We start from the raw sequence: 25027 nt of genomic DNA on the forward strand, positions 1-25027 counted from the left end.
CACTGTAATAACTTGTGGTTTGCAGTTAACCAAGCAAATAATTTGACTCAATTTATATGTTTATGTTGATATAGTAAACACAATTCAAACAGCACCATAATAATAGAGTGTTTTGAAATCAATTACAAAAAAACAAACCATATAATTACATATTTATGCTAGTTACTGCTAGACAATAGAACATAAGTACAGAATACAAATGTTCAGAGCAAGGTTGGTAAGCTTGATAAAATAAATGCCCCAAGTGATAGGGGTCACTAATTCAGATTTTTCAAATGGCAAATTCTTAGTATCACGTTGTAAAAGAAGCAAGTCCGTTCTTTTCTCTTAATGTAAACTGACAAGTTGGCTATAATAAAAACTACAGATAAGCAACTCTGGAAATAGCTAAGAGGAAAGGCATTTGATGAACTATGAATGAAGTGAATTCTATGAATAGAATTTAGTTCTATTTGAACTAAAGGCTGATGTACTCACTGATAACAGTAGTCTACCTCCACTGTAATAATTGAGCAATTTCCTATTTTATCTTTCTACTTTTTGATTCTATCATTTTTAGTCCAATCTCAACTGGCCCTTCAAATATCAATCTGACTGGTATTATTCTATAATCTCATGCTTTTGAATTTAAATCCAGGGAGCTGACTTAACAATAAAATAACAGTATTTTGTGACATATGAGCTAAAATATACTTTATAATCATGATCCATAAAAGAAAAAACCTTCCTACTACAATTTTAATAATTCAGCCAACAGTATAAAGTCCTGGTGGACAAAATTAAATCAGCCAAGTTCCTAAACAATTCATTGGGATGCACCACCCTTAGCACCAAGCTCCATAGATGTGCACTCCTCCCTTACTGTGCTTGCAGCATCAGTTACTCTTGCCTGAAATTACAATTTGAAGAGTAGAAGGTTACATATAATCAACACATTCATAACTATCACCATTTACTTTACATTTGCTGTCATTTAAATATTAACATCCTGGGGGCGCCTGGGTGGCTCAGTCGGTTGAGCGTCCGACTTCAGCTCAGGTCACGATCTCACGGTCCGTGAGTTCCAGCCCCGCGTCGGGCTCTGTGCTGACAGCTCAGAGCCTGGAGCCTGTTTCGGATTCTGTGTCTCCCTCTCTCTCTGACCCTCCCCCGTTCATGCTCTGTCTCTGTCTCAAAAATAAATAAACGCTAAAAAATGAATAAATAAATAATAAATAAATAAATAAATAAATAAATAAATAAATAAATAAATATTAACATCCTGACAACCCGGAAGAGAAAAGAAAAACATAATGCTGTTAGGTTTCATGGAACTATTTCTGAGTATTGAGACAATATTTCCTAGACTTTATAACATTACTTCAATATCTTAATTGAATTCTATGGTAATTTTAATGCAAACATATCACATTGGATTGCTGTGTCTCTTGCCAGATTTTTAAATTTGAAAATGAGTGTTTATATTGCTAAAATTAATTCAAATTGAGACTTCCAGATGTTTATATATGTGCACAGGTGTCTACTCTCCCCTGTTCCATATGCTCATTAAAAATGAATACCTGTGTATAAGAATAAAAGAAATCTTATATGTGGGCCCCAAACCAAGAAACGGTGCTACTCCCAAGCCAGAAACATCAAAGCTTTTTAACAGTAGTGGAAATAGGCTAAAGGAAACACTGAGGGTCAATCTTCTGAGCTACTTCTGAGTACAGTTATTTTTCCTGAGAAGTAAGTGGAGTAGGCTTTGGTGGATTTCCACAAAAATCCCTTCACTCAATGAAGTTGCAGAGGAGAACAGACAAAGCCTGAAACAACCAGCCTCCACACAGATGGGCTATTTTTCACTGTTGCCGGTAGGCTCCATTTGGAAGCATCTATTCAAGGAAGTACCAAAGATCATTCCAAATGTCAGTGGCTAGAGCAAGCAGAAAACTGGCATGGGGTTGGCAAGATGCCAGTGAAGTGCCATTGGCAGTATGATAGAAACACCGGGCACTTTAGCATCTTGTGTGTAGCATGGGAAATTCATCATACTATGAACATCGCAGGAGAACTGTCAGTGTCCAGAGAGACAGTTTAGAGGAAAAATGTTTATTTCTGAGTTTGCACACAGTTTTAACTCTGTACTTATCTTCTGCATATCTGGAAATAGTAAAATGCAATGTGAGCAGGTAACATTCCAATCTTTGACCAAACTTACTGACAAAAGTCAGATGTGTGAGAAGATTCTGCAATATAAGAAAGTTCAAAGAAAGAGTCTGCTGGGTCACAGCCACTGGATGCATCGGAAGCATTTATATCAAGAGATTAAAAAATGAAATTTTCATTCACAGTCCAAATAAGACTTAACAGAATATTGTATCAGAGGAATTAAAGCAAGCAGTAATAGTAATGCAACAATATATGATCGGAAATAATTGCTTGGGATAAAAATAATGCTTTTCAAATTTGAAATTATACTAGATACAGTGAACAACAGATTGGATACTACAGAAAATCAAAGAAGGGAACCAAAAGACAAACTTAAGACAAACTCAATAAATTCACCCAGAACTCACAGGAAAAACAAGAGAACAACAATGTAAATAATTGATTAGAGGGGTGCCTGGGTGGCTCAGTTGGTTGAGCGACTGACTTCGGCTCAGGTCATGATCTCACTGTTTGTGAGTTCGATCCCCGCATCAGGCTCTGGGCTGACAGCTCAGAGCCCGGAGCCTGCTTTGGATTCTGTGTCTCCCTCTCTCTCTGCCCCTCCCCTACTCATGCTCTGTCTCTCTCTGTCTCAGAAATAAATAAACATATAAAAAATTTAAAAAAAAAGAATTGATTAGAATCCTGGAAGGTGTACAAGAAGATCAAATCTACTTATAAAGGAAATTCCAGAACCATAAAAAAGGAAAAAAAAATCTATGAAATCAACCTTCTCCAAATTTAAGAAAGACCTGAGTGTATAGACTTAAATGTCCAAGTTCCTCCCAAAGCAAATGAGAGTAACATCTAGATGTATCACTGCAAATTTATGAATTTCAAGATAAAAGAAAAATCCCTCCAATTATCTATGCTTGAAACAAAAAAACAGGTTTACCTCAAATTTTGTTTCTGTGTTACTTAATACCACAAACCATTTATGCATTGTCTTTAAAGGCTTTGGGGGAAAATGTTTATTACCCAGTCAAAAGTAATTGTGCGAGGGGCACCTGGGTGGCATAGTTGGTTGCGTTCCAACTTCAGCTCAGGTCATGATCTCACAGTTCATGAGTTCAAGCCCCATGATGGGCTCTGTGCTGACAGCTCAGATCCTGGAGCCTGATTCAGATTCTGCGTCTCCCTCTCTCTCTCTCTGCCCCCACCCTGCTCACATTCTGTCTGTCTGTCTCTCTCTCAAAAATAACCATCAAAAAAAGTAAAAAAATAGTAATTGTGTGAGAAGGTAACACAGTATATTTGTAACATATGCAAGGTATGTTAAGCATATTCTATTAAGTATAATTATTCTATAACTGCTTAGGAAATAAAATAATAAAACAGAAAATCACCATCATGATATAAAAGTACAAATTGCTTGATGTTGAAATGACAGAAAAAAATGTAAATTATTATTGTTAGTCATAAATAAACCCTATGCAAATCTCAAAAATTAGTCTTGCAAAAATAGATGTAAAAATGAAAAATTAAAATTAAATAAAGTAAAATGGATTTAACAATCAAGACTACATGAATGAAAATTGAAAGTGATAGAAGAAGGGAAGGGAAGGGCAATTTTTTTTTTTTTTTACTTGGACAGGGGATAATATATTCAACACAGAAAATGAATACGATGGCAGCACATAGCAAAGCTGCAGCTGAGATCAACCTCTTCAGTCTCTTATTGTTCTAGACATAAAACTTATGTAGAAAAGTGACTTCAAAGAAATGATATATAGGAACAGGAAAATTAATATTATCATACTTTGTGAAAAAACAAAATGGAGCTCAAGTAAATTGAGGGAAAGATAGAACTGCTCTGGTTTCTCACTTAGAACTGAACTTGTCAAAGAAGTACCAATGGAAACATGAAATGTGCCATGTCTTTAGATACAACTCAAAACAAATTTTTGTGACTATATAATTTAGCTGTTAATATTGATAAAAATAAATTTTACCAGAGTTACAAAAACATGTAATGTTTTTTTTGAGCCTTTGAACTTTAATGCAAGCTTCTTAAAGAATATGTTCATATCTGATTTCATTTGCAATTTGCCAGAGTGTGTAGCACATGCTAAGCACTCAAGTATTTGAGGGACTGAATGAAAATCCATTGTCATTACCATTTACATTTATTTCCATGTGCTTTTTTACAAAGGTGAGTCTATAATCTGAGAGACATCACATTTAAATTCATTTAAAAGTGATCTGGTTATGCATTTGTTCAGGGCATATATCCTTTAAAAAAAAACAACCTAATTCCATGCTGTATGTATAGACCATTAATTATATTTATTGAATGCTTACCAAGTGATAGGCCAAGTGCTAAGGGCTAAATCTCAATGAGTGGTACATAGGGAAGCAGGTCATTGTGCTTTCCAACATATTACATTTCAAACTACAAATATGACAAACTTTTTTTGGGGAAAAAAAAAACTGCTCCTTTTCTTCTATTCTCCACACAAAGCCAGAGTGATCTTTTCAAAACATGAATCAGCTCATGTCACTGCCTTACTTTTTAAACCTTCTAATGACTTCCCATTATACTTAGGATCTAATGCAAACTTCTAAGGCTGCAAACCCTCTATTACCCAGCCACAGTCTACTCTTTAACCTCATTGTCTCATAGCTTTTTGTCCTTGTTCACAACATTCCAGACTCCCTGACATTCTTTTTCTTCCTCAAAAACTTGCAAAGTCTTAGCCCTTGCAATTTTCTCTGCTAGGGACACTTTTTCCTATGCTTTTCACATTGCTGGCTTCTTTCCACCCTTCAGGGTTCACGTCAAATATTACATCCTCTAAGAGGGGCACCTATGTAAAAATCCCATCTAAATCGTATCTAAAGATCCCTCTCTGACCCATAACCCTATCATATTTTCTTACTACTGATTACCCGCTGATATACTGTCAGGCTGGTGTCGTTTTATTTGTTAATTGTCTGTCTCCCTTCTGTTACATTCCATTAAAATGCAAGCTCCGTGCAAGACATTATATGTTTTGCTCATCACTGTGCCCACATCTAGAACAATGAAAGGTGCTCAAAATATATGTGAATAGATGAATGTGGAAGTCTTTCTGCTCTTTTAACTCAAGCCCAGAAAATAAACGGCAAGGGTACATTTGAAGAATGTATATAGTAACTTATTAATAAAGATATTAATTTGATTTATATAACAATAATCATGCATGCTCAGGAAGCAACCTTTTAGTATTTAGTTAAATGATGATGGTACTGATCACAAGATTAACCAGGATCATCTAAATCAAGTTTAATTAATTAGACACTTATAGTGCTCAGTGCTATTGAGCCACCAAATAGAGAAAAGATGTTTGAAGCAAACTTCTAGTCTTATAACTAGCAACCTTTTCCAGGACACCACAAAAATACTAGTAGCAGTGGAAATCAGACTGCCTAGTGATCAGGCAAAGAGCAAATCTGTAACTGGAAGCTCCTTATATAAGCTACCGGATCAGGGTTTTGGAACTAATTGAAGACAGAGGTACAGCTTAGTAATTACAGTAGAGGTCTGGTTCAAAATAGTTTGTTTATTTGTCTGTTGTCTAGTTGGTTGGTGTGTTTATGTGTTTGCTTACCTGTAAAAGGAAGTGAGAGGAAGTGGAGTACTTTTTAAAGACACTGCCAAAGGACTCAGTAGAAACAAAATGATAATACAAAAGGGGAAGTGAATGGATGAATTTCAGTGTCAGCTGGAGTCTGATTGAGACTTACCTTTGAAACAGAGTCAAATTTTTATTGCGCGGTTTGATTATTATCAACACCTAGAAGCATTCATCCTTTCTTAACAGTCTTTCCAGATGCATGTGAAAAAATAATACGGCTTTTACATGTGCATTTGTATTTCAAATCATTAAGGTAGAGAGAGTCTCACATCAGGAGAATATAGCTGTTCTACTGAAAATACTGATAAAATTAGTCATCTTCAATCGCTACCTTAGGTCATTACCAAATATTTACAATATATAGAGACATACCATAGCAAGCTAATTATTGTGTGTGTGTTTTAAATAACTGTTGCATGGACATACTGTTACTCAAAAAAGAGATAAAGAGAGAGAGAAAGGAAGGGAGGAAGGGAGGAATGAAGAGAAGAAAGGAGGGAGAAGAAGGAAGGAAAAAAGAGAAAAAAAGAAAAATCTAACCTCTAATCATTGACTAAAACTTATTTTTAAAATTCTCTACAGTGTATACATACATTTGTATTTTTATTAAGAATTCCCCCACAAAGACACAGAGAAAGAAATTGTGTTGATTATGAAAATCAGTAGTGAAAAAGATTTGAAATTTAGATGTCTTACATAAATATAGAGGGTATATCATGTATTCTGTATCACCCTAAATCCAAGAAGATGACAGTTTGTTTCCTGAATTATTCCCAAAAAGCTATTAAGCCTTTGGTAAAAAAAGAACTAAATATTGTTCACATGCCTAAAATTTATCAGTGTAAAGGTGTTTTCAATGAGTATAACTGTCTATGTAATTCTATTATTTAATTCACAAATGTTCATTCACCAAGGCTCTTTGCCCGAAATCTGGCACATCTGAAATGAGAGGCAACAGCAGATCTAAAAGGTATGTCAAACATTTTCCCTTCTATATCTTCTGAATTTTTTTTTGTCTCTTGTTTTCTCTGGCCCTAATTTCCAGAACATTCCTGGAACAAGCAACATTAAGAGGTATTCACATATGCAGTAAGCACTTACCACATGCCAATGATTATTCTAAGAGCTTGGGATATATCAGGAATAAAAAAGATAAAGATACTGCCCTCATGTAATACAAGTTGCATAGATGGGAGAAAAATTATAAAAAGACAACATAATAAACAAGTAAATAATAAACAAAAGGACGCAAAGTTTTTCTTTAAACTTGGCACAAACTAATCGAGGAATAAAATCTAACCTGAACTGATGTAAGTTGCATATATACTTTATCTCCTCATATAAGTAGCCATATGTTTCCCTGCAGAAACATTAATGTGTTTAATAATGGTGCAATGGCCAAAATCCCACTAAGGCTAGTATATTATATAGAGTGTGTAACATATAATCTTCCTAAAATGCAAAAAGTCTAAATTCCAAAACACACTAAGGCCCAACGATTGTGGACCTGATGTAAAAAGTAGAATGGGGAATGAAGATCACATTTTTAAACAGATGGTCAGTTAGGTCACATGAGGTGGGGCGAGTGGTGCTTCCCCTTACCCCAAACTCAACTGGAACATATTATTGTGACCTTATTTGGAAATAGGATTTTTGCAGAAGTAATTAAGTTACAGATCTTGAGATGGGATCATTCTGCATTTAGGGTGGGCACTTAATCCAAGGACAGATGACCTTATAAGAGAAAGACAGAGAGAGATGTGGGGCACAGTTATACAAAGAGGAAGGCCATATGAATATGGTGGCAGAGATTGGAGTTACGCAGCTATGAGCCAAGGAATGCCAAGAACGACACCAGAATCTGGAAGAGAGGTATGGAATGGATTCTCCCTCAGAGCCTTCAGAAGGAACCAACCTATTGCTACAAACTGAACGATTGTGTCTCCCTGCGTCCACCACCAAAATTTGTGTGTTGAAGCCTAATCCCCAGTGTGATGGTATTTGGAAGTGGGGACTTTAAAAGGTGATTAGGTCATGAGGGTGAAGCCTCATGAATGGGATTTGTGCCCTTATAACAGAGACTCCCTTCTAAAGGATACTCCAGAGCTCCCTCACCCATTCAGTTATGTGAGGCCACAGGGAGAAGATGATAGTGGTCTATGAACCAGAAAAGCAGACCCTCACCACACAAGGGAATTTCCCATGATTTGATCTTAGACTTCCCAGCCTCCAGAACTGTGAGAAATAAATTTCTATTGTCTATAAACCAGCTACACTATGGTATGTTGCTATAGTGGCCTGAACAGACTGAGATACCTATCACTACACTGATTTCAGATTTCTGACTTTTAGAACTGAGAAAGAGTAAATTTCTGTTGTTTCAAGTCCCTCAGTTTGTACTCATGTATTATAGCAGCTCTAAAAAACTGATATACCTAATTAAGAAAGCAATATTTGAGCAAAGGCAAAATAGATGAAAGAGTCAAGCCAAGCAGATGTCTATGAGAAGCAATCCAAGCAGAGGGGAAAGCTAGTATAGGGCCCTAAAGTAGAAGCATATCAGGCATATTCTAGGATGCCCACTGTGACTATGCAGAGATAAGTTGTAAGAAGGCCAAGGCAGAAGCAGAAAACCAGTTACAACACTAGTGAAATACTGCAAACAAGAGATGATGGTAAGTGAGACCATAGTGGTATTGGTGGAAGTGAGGAGTAGTCAAACTCTGGACGTATTCTGAAGGCATAAACATTAGCATTTCCCAATGGACTAAATGTAGGCTATGAAAAAAAAAAAAAAGAGAGAGAGAGAGAGTTTCTGTGTTTGTTTTATGCTTTGATTTTTTTTTTTTTTTTTTTTTTGGGTAAGCAACTGGAAGGATGGAGTTCCTTTCTACTGAAAGGTGGTGTACCACAGCAGGTTTGGGAGAAATTATCAGAAGTATAACATAGTTTCAGCGTGCCTGGGTGGCTCAGTTGTTTAAGCATCTGTCTCTTGATTTCGGCTCAGGTCATGAACTCACAATTTTGTGAGTTTAAGCAACATGTAGGGCTCTGGGCACTGAATGTGTGGAACCTGCTTGGGATTCTCCCTCTCTCCCTTTTTCTCTATCCTTCCCCGCTCACACTCTGTCTGTCTCTCAAAATAAAGAAATAAACTTAAGAAAAAAGTATAGCATAGTTTGAGATGCGTGTTAAATATCCAGGTAGAGATGTTGAGTACATAATTGGCCATATGAGTCTAGGGTTCAAAAAAATGGTCAGAAGTGGAAATGGCAAGTTGAAAGCTGTTAACATAGAGCTGATATGAGATCACTAAAGAGGAAGGAAACACAGAAGAAAACCAAGGACTGACTCCTGGGAACGCCACCTTTAAGAGAGTGGGTATAGGTGGATAAGCCTGCAAAGGAGATTTCTAAGGAATGGCTAGTAAAGTAAGGGGAAACCAAGAAAGTGTGATATCCTAGGGCCCAAAAAGGAGGAAAGCGTGATCAACACTGTTAAATGCTGCTCATAGATTAAATAGGATAAGGATTAAGAATTTACTAATGAACTTAGAGATGAAAATAATTTACTGACCCAGATAAGGATAGTTTTGGTTAAGTGTTCTAAGCAAGTGCCTGACAAAAATGGGCTTAAAATAAAATAGGATGAAAAAATAGGAAGCAGCAATTAGGGACACTTATTTAAAGAAATGTTGCTATAAGGAAGTAAGAAAAATGGAACTGTAGCTGGTGGGATGAGAAGCGAGGATAAGAAAATTATGATTAATCAATCTGTTATTCATTTGAATTTTAAAATATAGATGTTTAAAATTCTTTTGAAGCAAATATTCACAGAGAAGACATTGATAGATGTATAAAAACTTAATATATAGAAATTTAAAAATCATATGGAAAATAATATAATTTGTGGGGCACCTGGGTGGCTCAGCCAGTTAAGCATCAGACTTCAGTTCAGGTCATGATCTTACAGTTTGTGGGTTCGAGCCCCGCACTGGACTCTGTGCTGACAGCTCAAATTCTGTATCTTCTCCCTCTCTCTCTGCCTCTACCTGTCTCATGCTCTGCCTCTCTCTGTCTCTCAAAATAAATAAACATTTTTTAAAAAGGACATGTATTTAGTACATTTATTAGTAGTACAGGAGGCCATAGTAAATATAAAATTCCTTGGGGAAGCAAGGGTGACACAGTCAGTTAAGCATCAGACTCTGGATCAGCTCAGATCATGATCCAAGCGTTGTGGGATGAAGCCCCACATCTGGCTCCGTGCTGAGCATGGAACCTGCTTAAGATTCTCTCTCTCTCTTTCTGCCTCTCTCCCCCATTCACACTCTCTCTCAATAGAAGAAAGTAAAAAAATCAAAGAATTTTAAAAGTTAAAAAAATAATATACCTTGGAAATCTCTACTTGTGCACTGGAAGGCCATTTATGCTGCTATAAGCTCAAACAAACTAAAAACAAAAATCAATGCTATTTGGCTTATCCTGTCCTGGAAAAACTATAAAATCTGTCTCATACACAGTTACATAAAATAACGTTAACTAAACATGTTTACTGAGATTGAAGACCATAGTAGAGAATTTTACATAAACACTCATAGCCTGCAGAAAAGTGTGGCATTGCACATTGAGTTCTCTTGTTTATGCATTCTTTTAATAAAGAAGAACAAAGAAACACGTGGCTCTTCTTTCATCTAACTGGCCATTTTTCATCTTATGTGTCTTCTAAGGCACACTAATACGAGAGAGAGTCAGATATCAGATATGACTTATTTAATGAATAATAGGAGAGTCGGGGTACGGGGAAGGTGAGAAAAACTAGAATGAGCCATTCCTTGCTGTAGTGTACTGGGACAGAAAAAAAAAAGAACATATCGAGCTTACTGGCAGAGAGAAAAAGGCTAGAGTCATTTTGTCCTCATAAACGGATCAAACAATCATCACAGACACTAGACATACAGTAACATGAGACACCTAATCCCAGGAGGCAAGACCTATAAATTAAGGTACTTTAAAACACTTAATCCAGAATATGAAGGTTTGGGCAATGTTTTAGATTTCTCACAGGAACATGTTCTTTCATGCAATTTTATGAAGTTTTTGCTGGCTAGGCCATAAATTTTCCTATGGAACAATAATTCAATGGTTTGGTCCAATCCCATTAAGATTCAAATAATAATAATATAAATATTTATTTGGAAAAAATGCTCATTAATACATAAAAATCTTTCATGCAGGTATTCCTCAATCTACCAACCAATAATTGACTACATGCTCAGTTTAAGCATTATGTTTAATCATTTAAACACTGATTTTTCTCAAAGAATCATAAATTTTATTCTTAAAGATCTTATTAGATTGTGCCTACATATTTATCACTCTACCATATATTCAGAGTTAATTGCAAAGTCATTTCAAAATCAAATGCTAAGTAACCAAATTTGAGGGTTCCGCTTTGTATTCCTCTTTAAGATGATTTCCTCTCAAATTCATACATAAGAACTAACATTTCAATAGAACACTGTTGGTTTTAGAAGCAGCCTAAAATCATCATACATAACTCCAGCAGTATCCTCTATATCATTCCTAATTAGAAGCAGATCAACTTAATGCTGGGCTATATCTGTTTGTAAGGAATTCACTTTCTTCTGATAGTAAATTTCTGCTTCTCTTAGGAGGAAAAAATCATATCATCTTTAAACTATACAAAAATCCTTCCTTACATTCAAGTAAACCTCTTGTCTTGTAGCTATACTATTTATTGGTTTTTTGTACTTCCTCTTTGCAATTCTACTTAACGATTCTAATTTATATTCGACATTACATATCTTCAAACATTTAAGATAGCTATAGAAACTAAAAGTTATGGCTCTTTAACCTAAGGAAAATGTATTTATAATAAAATTAATCCCCAAAACCAAAACTGAAAGGTAATAAAAAGTCAAGGAAGTAAACAGTTGTATTCAAAATGATGTTTTTATTTTGCTGTTGGGTTTGGTATTTTTTGTTTGTTTGTTTTGGGGGTGGTGTGTGGGGGCTGTTTCCAGATGCCAAATATCGGTAGAATTGAGAACTGAGCACAGACTGAGGAAATCTTTATTTACTCAATATGCTGATTCACAAAAGGAGGCCTCGATTTCAGATAACTGGAGAGCGATTTAATTTAGCTCTAAGAACACATTGATAAACTTCGTAAGTTTGCTAACTGTTGTACTGAATTGCCAAGATACAAAGTTTGATGGAGAAAGAAGGGAAAGGAATGTTTGCATAGATGCAAAATATATGAAAAGAGAACTCAAGAGTCTAAGTCACTTGTTGGAATGGCACAAGTTATGGACTGAATGTTTGTGTCTTCCCAAAATTCATATGCCAAAGCCCAAACCTCTAGTATGATGGCATTTGGGGGTGGGACTTTTGAGAAGTAATTAGGTTTAGCTGAGGTCATAAGGGTAGGGCCCCTTGATTTGATTAGTGTCCCTACAGGAAGAGGAAGAGAGACAAGATTGATCTTTCCCTTTCTGCCATGGGAGGACATAAGAGAAGGCAGCCATCTGGAAGTCAGGAAGAGGGTTCTCACCAGGAAAGGAATCTGCAGTTGCCTTGATTTTGGATTTCCTAGTCTCCAGAACTGTGAAAAACAGCTTTCTGGGATTTAAGACACTCGGCCTATGGCATTCCTTTATAGCAGCCTGAGCTAAGACAACATACAACTAAGACCCCAGTCGAAAATACCTCCCTTCAGGCCATCCTACAAAACATGGCTAAAATACAATAGAACAGAAGAAGATAAAAAAATAATTAACATAGTCAATAGAACTTATTTAGCTATAATGATTTCCAGCCAATTCCTGACACAGTAAATGAGGGAAAATTGAGGAAGTGGGTAGAATAAGACTTTAACTTTAAAATCTCAACAGATGTCATCTATGTGATATTTTTGAAGAATACAGAACAGATATAATCACACAAATACCTATTACCCACTTATGCTTGAAATTCCACCATTAAAAATATATCAATTGATTGTGAAGAATTTTATTCGATCATTTTATGCTAAAGTTACATAAGAAGGTTATATGATGGAAGGGACAGAAAGGAAATAGGCTAAAGGATGATAAACCGTAAAAGGAAATGTAGCAATAAGTTGAAGAGTAAAAACAAAAACAAGAACTTCAACTACTCCACAACTGTTTTCATGGGTCTTGTCTCTCTCATTGTTTTATTCTGATGGAGTCTTTTTTTTTAATTTTTTAATGTTTATTATTGAGACAGAGCGAGACAGAGCATGAGCAGGGGAGGGGCAGAGAGAGGGAGAGACAGAATCCAAAGCAGGCTTCAGGCTCTGAGCTGTCAGCACAGAGCCCGACGTGGGGCTCAAACTCACAAACCCTGAGATCATGACCTGAGCCAAAGTCGGACTTTTAACCATCCAGGCACCCCTCTGATGGTGTCTTAGAATAAGCACAAAAACCCTATTCAGTATCCTTCCCTACTTTTGCACATACCATGATAAAGAGGTGAGATTCTTATATTTTTGTGTAAAATGTATCATTCTGCTGATGTCCAAGATTATGTATGCTATTGATATCTGATTATACTAAAATAAATATATGTTATATGTTACAACATATATGATGGAAATAAATCTGGTTGAAATATTAGTATGTAAGTCTCAAAAAATACATTTTATTTTTTCCAAAAGATCACAGTATTTTACTTTAATCCATTTTTAAGGGGATTAGTAACCACAACTTAAAAAATTAAAGTATTAATATGAGCACCTTAAAAGTATTTTTTATCTCTCCTAAGCATTCATCTCTATAGATAGCATGTTCACATTCAGTTTTAATGGTCCATTTGAAATTTAAAAAAAAAAAAAAATAGGCAAATAACACTCTAATTTAATCCACACTGGCAATGTTACTTCATTTTGAGATTGCTTTTAAATGCTGATCAAAGAGTGCAGAAAACTCTTTGCATTGCATTTTTATACTGCATAGTTTAGTTTATTTTAGTCACAATTAAGGGACACAGAATTTTTTTTAAAGTTTCTTTATTTTGAGAAAGAAGAGTGCATGCATGAGCAGGGGAAGGGCAGAGAAAGATGGAGACAGAGAATCCCAAGCAGGTTCTATGCTCTCACCACAGAGCCAGATGCAAGATCAAGAGTTGGACACTTAACCAACTGAGCCACTCAAGCACCCCCAGAATTCTTTCTTTAGAAAATAGTATGTATTTTTGTTTCTCGGGGGAAAGGTTAATAAGTCTTAACATGAATGTATTAGGACATCAAGTGTATTACACAATTTTTGATACAGAAAAGACTTTAGAAATCATCTTAATTCTGTTTGGATTATGAATTCCTCATAAAATATATTTCCCTGTCTCTTAAAAAATGTATATGTAAATATATATATTAGATCCTTAATTTACATATATTAAATATAAGTCCTTAATCCTGGGGTCTGTCAACTAGTGGTCATGGAAAGATTTTGAGAAATCCATAGCTCTGTGAAAATCTCTATGCAAATGGTTGTGTGTGTTTACACAGTGAATGATTATTTTATCATCTAAAACCTACTTTTTTACTTGCATTTTTTGAATATTTCTAAAAAGTAGTGAGCAATTAATGAAGCTTGTATTAAGTTTATTATGTTGTTACCTATAAGATGTCAGGCATCGTAGAAGTGGAGAGACTGATACCAAGGGCTAAATGTGTTCTTAAAATGAATTGCATGATGTTGGATTTTTTCCCAATCATGAATTTTAACAAACCAGGCTCTCTGTCCCCCTGCAGCTGAGTGAGTTGTTCAGTAGTCAAAAAATCACATCTCCCAAGACAGATGTTTATGGCCTCTACTCATATAAATAGGACATTTGTAAAATATTTAAGTAGCAAAAAATATATTGAATTGCAATGTACTTCGTTTATGTAGACTCCCAGTCAAGTTATTTTTTCTTGAGTGCTCACCAACTCAGTGATGCTTTTATATGCATATAGATTGTCCTTACACCCCAGAACCCTGGGCCTAATCTCTTGAGGCCAACACTTGCCATGACGTGTCATTCACATACAATGCCTGCAGTCATAGCACACACGTTCTGTCAACCTGCACCTTCTTAACTGCTTTGCTGTGCACCTGCTGCAATGCAACCAGTCAATTTGGCAGGAAAGATGGCCAGGAAATCCCCATGCTGCCTTCTTGTCCACTATGCAAGTATTTTAACGTGGCACATTCAGTATCAGTAGGGGAGACTGGTCAGGAGGCAATGACACTCTGTTCTCATATAAGAGCAAATTTGTGAAGGAAATCTGGTGTTTTCCATAAAAGCTGCTCACCTAAACCGTGGTTAACATCTTTGACATGTGCACATATGCTCCCGTGCAATCTGGTGAATGGGCACAAAGCCTAGACTATACAGGCATACATGTTCTGAGCTGCAGTAAAAACAGCATACAACCATCCACTCTGTTTAAAATTTAGCTAGCCTTAAAACTCACTGGTAATCAGTGGACTGGAAACATGTTTTATGTCAGCTCAGAAAAACAAAGTCAGAACTGCAGTAGCTGATGTTTACTGGGAACATACTATGAACGAACAACTGGAATTTTCCAAAGACAGTAGTCAGGCCACAATGCTTTGTACAAATGGTTTCTCATCCCTGAAGTAATCTGTCCATTTATTTGACAGTGGAATCCTTCATTTAAGGAGGAATCAGGTATCACCTTTTTTGCTTAAACTTCCCTCCTTCCATTTATTTGGTTTCAGGCATGAAGACTTGTGTACATATGGTAACTTAAAAACTGATAATTGCTTTAGATACTGTTGTGAGAATAAAATCAGGTAACTTAAATAATATTGCCAGGATTAGTACCTTGCATATAGTAGCATTTCCATACCTCCCTTTACAAACATGAACTTTATAAAATGCCTAAATCTCATGACTAATGTTTGATCAAAGGCACTAAACTGACTAAGGCACTTTATTTCACATAATTCTCAATGTATACCCTTGGAGAAAGTTATAATGCGGATGAGAGACAATCTACACCTATCATTGGTTTCTCTTCGATGTTAAGATTAAACAAAAAATAAATTTGGGTTTCTGGGGCACCTGGGTGGCTCAGTTGGCTGGGCATTCAATTCTTGATGTTGCTCAGATCATGATCCCAGGGTGGTGGAATGGAGCCCCATGTCCGGTTCCACACTGAGGGTGGAGCCTGCTTGGGATTCTCTCTCTCTCTCTTTCTCTCTGTCTGCCCCCTCCCCTGCTCCTGCACTCTCTTGCTCTCTTTCTAAAAAAAAAAAAAAAAAAAAAATTTAAATAAATTTGGGTTTCAAAATTTTGCTTACACATGACATGTCTAAAAATTAACTGTCTATAACATATCCCTACAAGATTATACCCCCATATGTGCAAAAATTTTAGTGGAAGCTAAAAAAACAGCCTCCAAATTAAAGCATACTTTTGAGAAAATTGCACTTTTTTAATAAAGAAATAGACTTCTGTATTTTAAAAATTATATTTTGAGTTGTAGGTTTTTTTAAATAAAGCTAAATGAAATTGATTTGTGCAAACCATTGCATCCAGAGCCACTATTAAGGGCATTATGTACATGGAATGCTTTACAGAGTCTTTTACCAAGGGATTTAATTACACTGTGGGTTAGGAAGAAAAGGGTAGGGAAGAAATGGCTGAAGATTACTACTCATTAGTTCCTACTGTGAGAAGGTAGGGGGTGCCCTGTGGCAAGAAAAGTCAATATAGACTCCCTGCTGATGTTCTTAAAATAGTATCTTAATAGCTGGGGTTATAAAGATACCAAGGCCCCCAAACTGACCACACAAGGCATCACAGTATCTGAGCAAATGACCATACCTTTAATTAGATTACAAAGTTCAAGAGAGAGTAATTCTACAATGTTATCAGAGAGTTCTGAAGCTCCATAAGCAATAGATAGATAGATAGATAGATAGATAGATAGATATAGATATACTGTATCTATATAGTCTATTACCAATATCTATATAGTATATAGTCTACTCTGTGTGTGATTCTATCTATATATCTGTATAGATATAGAGATATAGACAGAGTGATGGTGACAGTTACACACACACACTTACACACACACACACAAAAAAAAAGACTATAAGATACTGTGGTCCACAACTCATTGAATTTAGCTTCAAAAGCTCTTAACACTGTATCTGGCATATAATCGTATGTCCGTAAATATTTGTTGAATGAACAAATGCCTAATACTAAATTTGGTATGTTTAAATTTAAATACAAATCTTACATTAAATGTTTTAAACTTGAAAGAATTTCCAACTTGCTGAAAATAACAACTTAAGAAGCCTATATCTAACCAAAACCATCATTACATGAGTCCTACAGACTTGGGTTTGAATCCCAACCCTACCACCTAGTTCCTATATACTCCGGAGACTTTCATAATCTCTCTGACCCTTCTGTAAAATGGAGAAAATGAGACCCATTCTCACATGGTGGATGTGAAGCTTAAATCTGGCCATTTAGTTAATGTGTTTAAAGATGTCCATCCCCTAATAAAAGTTCAACATATAGTAACTATCATCATCATCATCATCATCATCATCATCATCAATGTTAGATGTCTGTTTAATTTTAACAGAATGGAACTTTTTACCTATTTTACTGATTCAAGGACAAAAAATGATGAAATGATTACTTCTAAAATGGTAATTGCAACATTCATCACTCTATGTAAGTTTGGAAAATGTTAAACATACTTTTTTAAGTTCCTAATTAAGCCCTCCTATTTTTGTATTAAAATATTAGAGATAATCAAGAGTACCACTAGAGAATAACTTTTTCTTAAAACAAAGTAATATATTTCTTAACTCACATGTGTGCTTCCAGTTTCCAGCAGAAAGTTGTTCAGAGATCTTTACATCTCTTAACATTTAAGTGACCCAAATGCAACTAAAAACATCCTTTATTGTGAATGTATTACCTTTGATTCCTCTGGAATTCTTCACTTTTAGTCTGTATGTCATACTTTCACTGGCTACAGAACAAGAAAGAAACAACTTTCTGATGTCAGATGCTGAAGATCAATAGCTATTTCCCAAAGTTTATGGCATAATTAAAATGTATAACAGGAATAATTTTCTCTTTAAACCCTAAGGCTAAGCCTAGAATTATTGACTGAGTCAAAGTTATGTGGTGTAACATTTTTTATTATGTTTATGGATAATATAAAGGAGTTTATGGCTTTTACATGTAATTTGTTAAGTTAAAAACACTGAAGAGGAAATATCCATTGCATCAGCAAAGCATCAATTGTTTAAAAACCTCTTTAAGGTGTATTTTGTAGAGGTAAATCTATATTCCTTTATACCAGTCTGTGGTCACCTAAAGCTTCAAGCTGAAGGTTAATGGTCAAAACATTCTTGAATTTAGTAGAATCCATTTACTTCAAACTACTTCTTCAGAGCTTTATCACCTTCAATAAAAGTGCCAGGAATGCAGGTATGATGGAAATATCATAAGGATGTGTGGGTAGGTAGGACAAGAAGAATCAGGATGTACCCAAAGAAAAACACTATTTGTATACATGAGGTTAAGTGAGTTTGTGCAGAATATAGTACCTATAGTAAAACAGATATATCAGTTATAGAATGGACTGGGAATAAAATATTTTTTTCCAGTAATAGAAATTAAGAGTCACTAATTTTTGTATATGGATATAAACGGCAACAATTTGAAACATTCCTTGGGCAGTCCTGTGTTTTTGTTTTGTTTGTTTTTAAAGGTAGCTCTTTAAATTTTTTTTTAACGTTTATTTATTATTGAGAGACAGAGGGAGACAGAGCATGAGTGTGGGAGGGGCAGAGAGAGGAGGAGACACAGAATCCGAAGCAGGCTCCAGGCTGTGAACTGTCAGCACAGAGCCTGATGCGGGGGTCAAACTCACAAACAGCGAGATCATGACCTGAGCCGAAGTGGGATGTTTAACCAACTGAGTCACCCAGGTGCCCCAAAGGTGGCTCTTTTAAATTTTTTTTTTCAACGTTTTTTATTTATTTTTGGGACAGAGAGAGACAGAGCATGAACGGGGGAGGGGCAGAGAGAGAGGGAGACACAGAATCGGAAACAGGCTCCAGGCTCTGAGCCATCAGCCCAGAGCCCGACGCGGGGCTCGAACTCACGGACCGCGAGATCGTGACCTGGCTGAAGTCGGATGCTCAACCGACTGCGCCACCCAGGCGCCCCAAGGTGGCTCTTTTAAAATGGTACACCTGGGAATGTGGTGATTAAGAAACAATGAAGTCAGATATATCCTAGATTTAAATCATAGCTTAGTCTCTCGTTGGTATTTACTAAATGTCCAAGTGTATTACTTGCCCTTTTCATTATTATCAATGTTAATAACATAATTATACAAACTCTATTTGTAAGCATCTTAAAAATTTTGAGTGGATAAAAACTGACCCAACCTTATTTTGCTTTCTTCAAACAGAGTCAAATGGAAGTGTGTCCCTATAATCCCTATAGTCTCAAAGGTCTGCTACATTTCATGCTGTAAGGCCAGTATTACATATAGGCAGTTTCCAAGTGTTACACAGATGAGAAGATACCACTATAAAAGCTTATTGGCAGTGAAGCCTGGGTATTCCGTTGTTTTTAAAAAGCTTGATGATTTTGTAATAACATGTACTCCTTCTAGTTCTGCTATAGTCCAGGGGCATGCAATCTGAAAACAATAGCTGGAGTAGGCTTACTGGGTGGTGCTACATGTTTTAAAGTGTAAATCTTCCAGAATAACAATCTCTAATTCTGCAGACAAGCCAATAACACACACTCAGTTCTCTATGAAAACTGGCTTAATAATCAGCCAGCATTTTTTTTTTCCCTGTTGCATTCCCATATTCACTGACACTATCTCCCAGCCTCTCTAGCCAGACTTTTTATTTTTCTTTCATGGAATCAATACCCCACACACAGCCCCACCCTAACTGCTGGATGAACTCATCCTTTATTGCAAAGATGCAGTCCATTTGGCATAAGCTCCATCAGCCACTCCACTCTATAACTCAGCAGATCTGTCTTCTTAGTCTTCTGTGTAGAAAGTTGCCCTCCTGCTCTTTAAAGTTACTCTAAAAAGACCAAGTCCTCATCTTCATCAGACACACCCTTATTTTAGCCCCTTCACCTTCTCCCCTGACACTGCTTCCTCATTTGTGAAAAGTGAAAATGATATCTATTCATAGAACTGTTGCAATGGAACTACATCCTTCGTTCACTCTTCCCCACTCTTCTCCCACGCCCCAGCTCAATCATGCCCCTTTCCCACAGCACAATCTCCTTCCAGCTCCTACAGGCTGACTTTGTGACTTCGTCTTTTCTTTTTACCTCATGCTTGATAATTCTCCAATTGTTTCTTCCTCTTACCCCACCTTCATTCTGAATTTGAATCACCCTGTGACTATTCTGATGTTTGATATTTTTCACTATTTTACAGGGTAGTCCCCACAATGCACTTCCCTGAAAACACTGTCATCTGTATCTTCTTTTTGTCCCATGACTCCATCTCTGTTTCTTTCATTTCTGCTCAGATTTCAGAGGTTACTGTTTTTTATCACCCATCTTTCCTTCTTACTTAAACATCCATTTTTTTTGTATAATCTCACCTACTCACAGTGGCATCTATGACTTAAGTTTTAATAATTTCCAACTCTTTAATTCCATCCTAGTTTTCTCTCCCAAGGTCTACTGCCATTTTTGCAACTTAAGTCCTGAACACTTTCATCAATATATAACACTTGTAGCTTGAAGCCATTTTCTTTTTTTTTTTTTTTATTTTTAAACATTTATTCATTTTTGAGAGACGGAGAGAGACAGAGCATGAGCAGGGGAGGGGCAGAGAGAGAGGGAGACACAGAATCTGAAGCAGACTCCAGGCTCTGAGCTGTCAGCACAGAGCCCTAGGCAGGGCTTGAGCCAACAAACAATGAGATCATGACCAGAGCTGAAGTTGGATGCTTAACTGACTGAGTCATCCAGGCGCCCCTGAAGCCATTTTCCTTAAAACAATCTCCTATTTCTCTTCCTAAACTGTTCCCTGTCCTACATTCCCTACATCAGCTAACAGGATGATCCTCTCTGCCACCTAAGCCAGAAATTTAGTTTTCCACAAGCTCTTCCTTCTTGTGCGCTCAATAAAGCAAACACCAATTTTACCTCAAGTATCACTCCAATGCATTTTATTTTTGTCAAATCCCACCATTATGACATGAACTCAGTTTTCCATTACTGTGTGATGAGGGACAATGATGAAGATGAATTTGAAATTGAGCAAGAAGGCAGCTTTCTTTCTGTAACAAAGATATAGTCATACGATTATTTACATTTGAGCATATAATTCTCATTGGGTGGTTGTAAATCTTAAATATGTAGACACTCACAACAGCCTCTGGCACACAGTATACACGCAATACATGTTTTCCCCTACCACCACAACCAATATTTCATACTGAAATTCTTCAAGAGCTCACCTAGGTAACTCCAACCCAAGTTACAGAACTAGAGGAAATGAGAAGGAACCAGTGCTTTAGCACTGAATGACAACACACTGCTCCCAATCTCCTAGAATAGACTCTGTGTTAATTATTCTTCTTCTAGAAACATGTCTCTGTCCATTTTAAGACTTTTTTATTTGCCTTTTTTTAGTTAAGTCTTGATTTATTTCATTTTGCATTTACCATGTTAAGTGACTGCTACTTTATGCTCAACTAATTTTCATGTTAGAATAAATGTAAATTGCATAGATAGATACACAGAAGTAACAGTATGAATTTTATCTTCTTTTTTCTGAGCATATTAAATGTATACTTATTGAAATACAGTATTATGTTAGCTGTCGCTCCAGGCACTAGAAATACAGAAATAAACAAGTCAGCCATGATCTTTCATCTCAGAGACAAAACATAGTATTGCCAAGAAATAGGCAATACAAAAATACACACACACACAAAAGAAAGAAAGAAAGAAAGAAAGAAACAAACAAACAAACAAACAAAGAGAAAGAAGGAAAGAGAAAAGAAAATGGCTCACAATGAGCTATGAAAATAATTAAAATCAGCCATTAAGATAGAATGGCTGTTCTAGTTTGAGAGAATAGAAAAGATACCACTGAGATGACATTTGATCTGATAACTGAATGACAGGAAGAAACAAACATAGGAAGTTTAGCCTGAACTACCAATACACAGAGTCTTAGAGGTCTCAGTTTGGTGTGTTTGTTGGAGAAAGAAAAGTCCAAAACTGTTGTGAGATTCAAATAATCTGCTTAGTAAATCTCTGCCTTGATTTTGCACCCAATAAATTCTAGTTCTTTTCCCCTTTATATTTATGTGATTATAAAGACAAATTATTTACCATCTAATCAACATAAGTAAATGCAAATTTCATGTGAAGACTACTTTTCCAGAACATTTTATTAACTAAATACCAATCTTATTGTGGGTTATGTTATCAAGTCACATAAGACTATTTCAATAAAAATAATTTAGTAATTACAAATTCCTAGAAATATAAACAATATTATATTTGCTAATCAAGAAAAAAAAATAATGCTTAAAAGAAATCCACAGAAAGCAAATGGTAAACTGAAAAGAATATAAAATATGAACCCACAACTTATGAGAACACAGCCCTAAGAATAAAAACATTATTGGGACGCTTGGGTGGCTCTGTCGATTGAGTGACAGACTCTTGGTTTCAGCTCAGGTCAGGATCTCATGGTTTCCTGGATTCATACCCTGTCCCTGGCTCTGTGCTCTGGGATTCTTTCTCTCCCTCTCTCTGCCCTTCCCCTGCTTGCATATAAGCATAGCATTATTATGCTTATATGCATAATATATATAAGTATAAATACATATATATATACATAAGCATATGGTATTACTTAAGTGTCTCCCCTGCAGTTTTTACTGGATTTTATATAGGTATTTTATGTTTACTTTGGTTAACTAAAGGAATCAGTACATTCAAATCTGTGGCAGATCTGGTTGGGGAGTGGGGAGTAGGTGGTGTACAAACACAGATTAAGAATAGAGGAGAGCACACTGGTGTTAATAATATTTATGTAGCATTATAAACCCTCTTTAAAGATTTTATAAACCTCAAGTGCACTGAGGTAATGATATTGCCTTAAGTTTCTAATTTTGATATGAATAAATAGGAATTTGGATGAACAAAAAGAAAATAATAATGTTTTATTTATTTTTTTTAGGTTTATCTATTTATCTTGAGAGAGACAGAGATCACAAACCATGAGATCATGACCTGAGCTGAGATCAAGAGTCAGATGCTGAACCAACTGAGCCACCCAGGTGCCCCTGTCTCTATAACTCTTAACTTTATTTCTCAGTATTGCCTAATAAAACCCCTCTCTTCTAGCTAGGCCTGCCCCCTGACACCTATAGAAATTACTCTGATGTCTGCCACCATCTCAACGCATCCCTTGAATAAGTGATATGTGTTTATATCATTTGAACACCATAAATCTTAAAACCAATTTCTTACTTTCTTTTGTCTGCTAGGAAGCTTGAAAACAAATTTGTGACCTGTTTGGTAGCTGTATAGAATGTTCTGCCACATATTTTGTATACAAAATTTCAATTGTTATTTTAACCTTATTTTTTTCATAAGGTTAGCTATGCTTACTTATTTGTAGCCTATTTCAAAATATTAATGTTTTGAAAATTCTTTTGTTTCCAATAAGAGGAGAATCACGCATGTAAATAAATGGATGGATATAATTTCTATGCCTTGTCTTTGTTTATTTTGCCAGGGAAGACCTTCTTCCTTCTGACCATATATTCTACTTTACCAAACCTGCCAGAGCCAATTTACATCATATCTTCTCTATGAAACTCACTATAAATTCCTAGGTTTCCCTATAAATTCTTAGATAGCTGTCTGTGATTATAACAATAACAAAAAATTGGCAAGAGTGGAAGCAACTTTGCCCCTTTTGTGGCAAAATATATTTTTCCCATCTCTGAAATTGGCCACCAACAAAATATTGATGTGATGAAAATTTTTTTCAAGATTTATCAGTAGTGTAAAGGAAGATAGGACTTGTCTGTGATTGCATTAAAGGTCCATAAACAAAGAGGAAAGCAGCTCTCTCTGCGTCTCACACTTTGTTTGCAAAAGAACTTACTTTTGAAAAGCCAAGAGAATCACAGAGATGGGATGGTTTCAAGACTTTAATTCTCAGAAATGAATCATTTACCAAGGTCTGAAGTCACACACCGAAGTTGATTGTATTGTTTAACAGGTGTACACGCACATCTTTTGCTTATTTACATGAATTACATTAAGTTCAGAAGTTGACTTTTCAAAATATTTCTCTTTTGGGATTTTTTAGTAGATGGGATTTTGTACTATACTCTAAGTCACATTTTTGTTGTTGTTGTTATTGTTGTTTTGTGTTTTTTGTTTTTTTGTTTTTAAGTACACACTAGACAGCTTGCACTACAGTGACCAGGGGTTTAAAGAGGGCAGGTGAATTGTATTTCAATAAATTATAAAGGCATCTTAAAGTGAGCTCTATGCCCAATGTGGGGCTCGAACTCATGACCCCAAGATCAAGAGTCACATGCTGTACCAACTAAGCCAGCCAGACATCCCTATACAGGTATTTCTGAATGCACCTTCTCAAGTGTTCAACTATGGAGATGGTTAAACATCTATCAATAAAGCAACAAAATAGCCCTGGCAAATAAAACTATTTGCACATACTTTTCCTGAAGAGAGGTTAGAAGCTGGAGGGATCGAACTGAAGCTCAATACCCCTTTAAGGGCTTTCATCCTAATCACGTTTTCTTTGCAATCTTGTCAGTCACCCATTTTTTTCTTCTTCTCTCATGTATCAAGTGTAATACCTTGCAATAATAAGTCAAGTATGTGCTTGGTTAATCCTCTCCCCAAAAACTGTGATACAAAAAAAGGCTGGCTTACTGTCCTACTCAATTAGCCAAATTCGTTTTAACTCTTTCCAAAGCTAGAGAATAGGCATACAACGTAATAATTATAAGGTGTTTATACATGTACAATCATCAGATCATTACTTGCACCCTTTGTTTTATTTCTTTAAGAAAAGGAACAGATGTAAAGACAGATCCAACCTTTTAAATATATGGAAAAATTTTCATTGCGTTA

General features: G+C 35.9%; 1 protein-coding gene across 10 annotated transcripts in view; it reads right to left on the bottom strand.

The window, feature by feature from the left end:
- NAALADL2 (N-acetylated alpha-linked acidic dipeptidase like 2) overlaps nt 1–25027 on the bottom strand; it is a 1341335-nt gene that overhangs the window by 891577 nt on the left and 424731 nt on the right. The gene's annotated exons all lie outside the window — the stretch shown is intronic.

The sequence above is a fragment of the Panthera onca genome, chromosome C2 (genome assembly GCF_046562875.1).
Source record: "Panthera onca isolate mPanOnc1 chromosome C2, mPanOnc1 haplotype 2, whole genome shotgun sequence".
In the NCBI taxonomy this organism is placed as follows: domain Eukaryota; kingdom Metazoa; phylum Chordata; class Mammalia; order Carnivora; family Felidae; genus Panthera; species Panthera onca.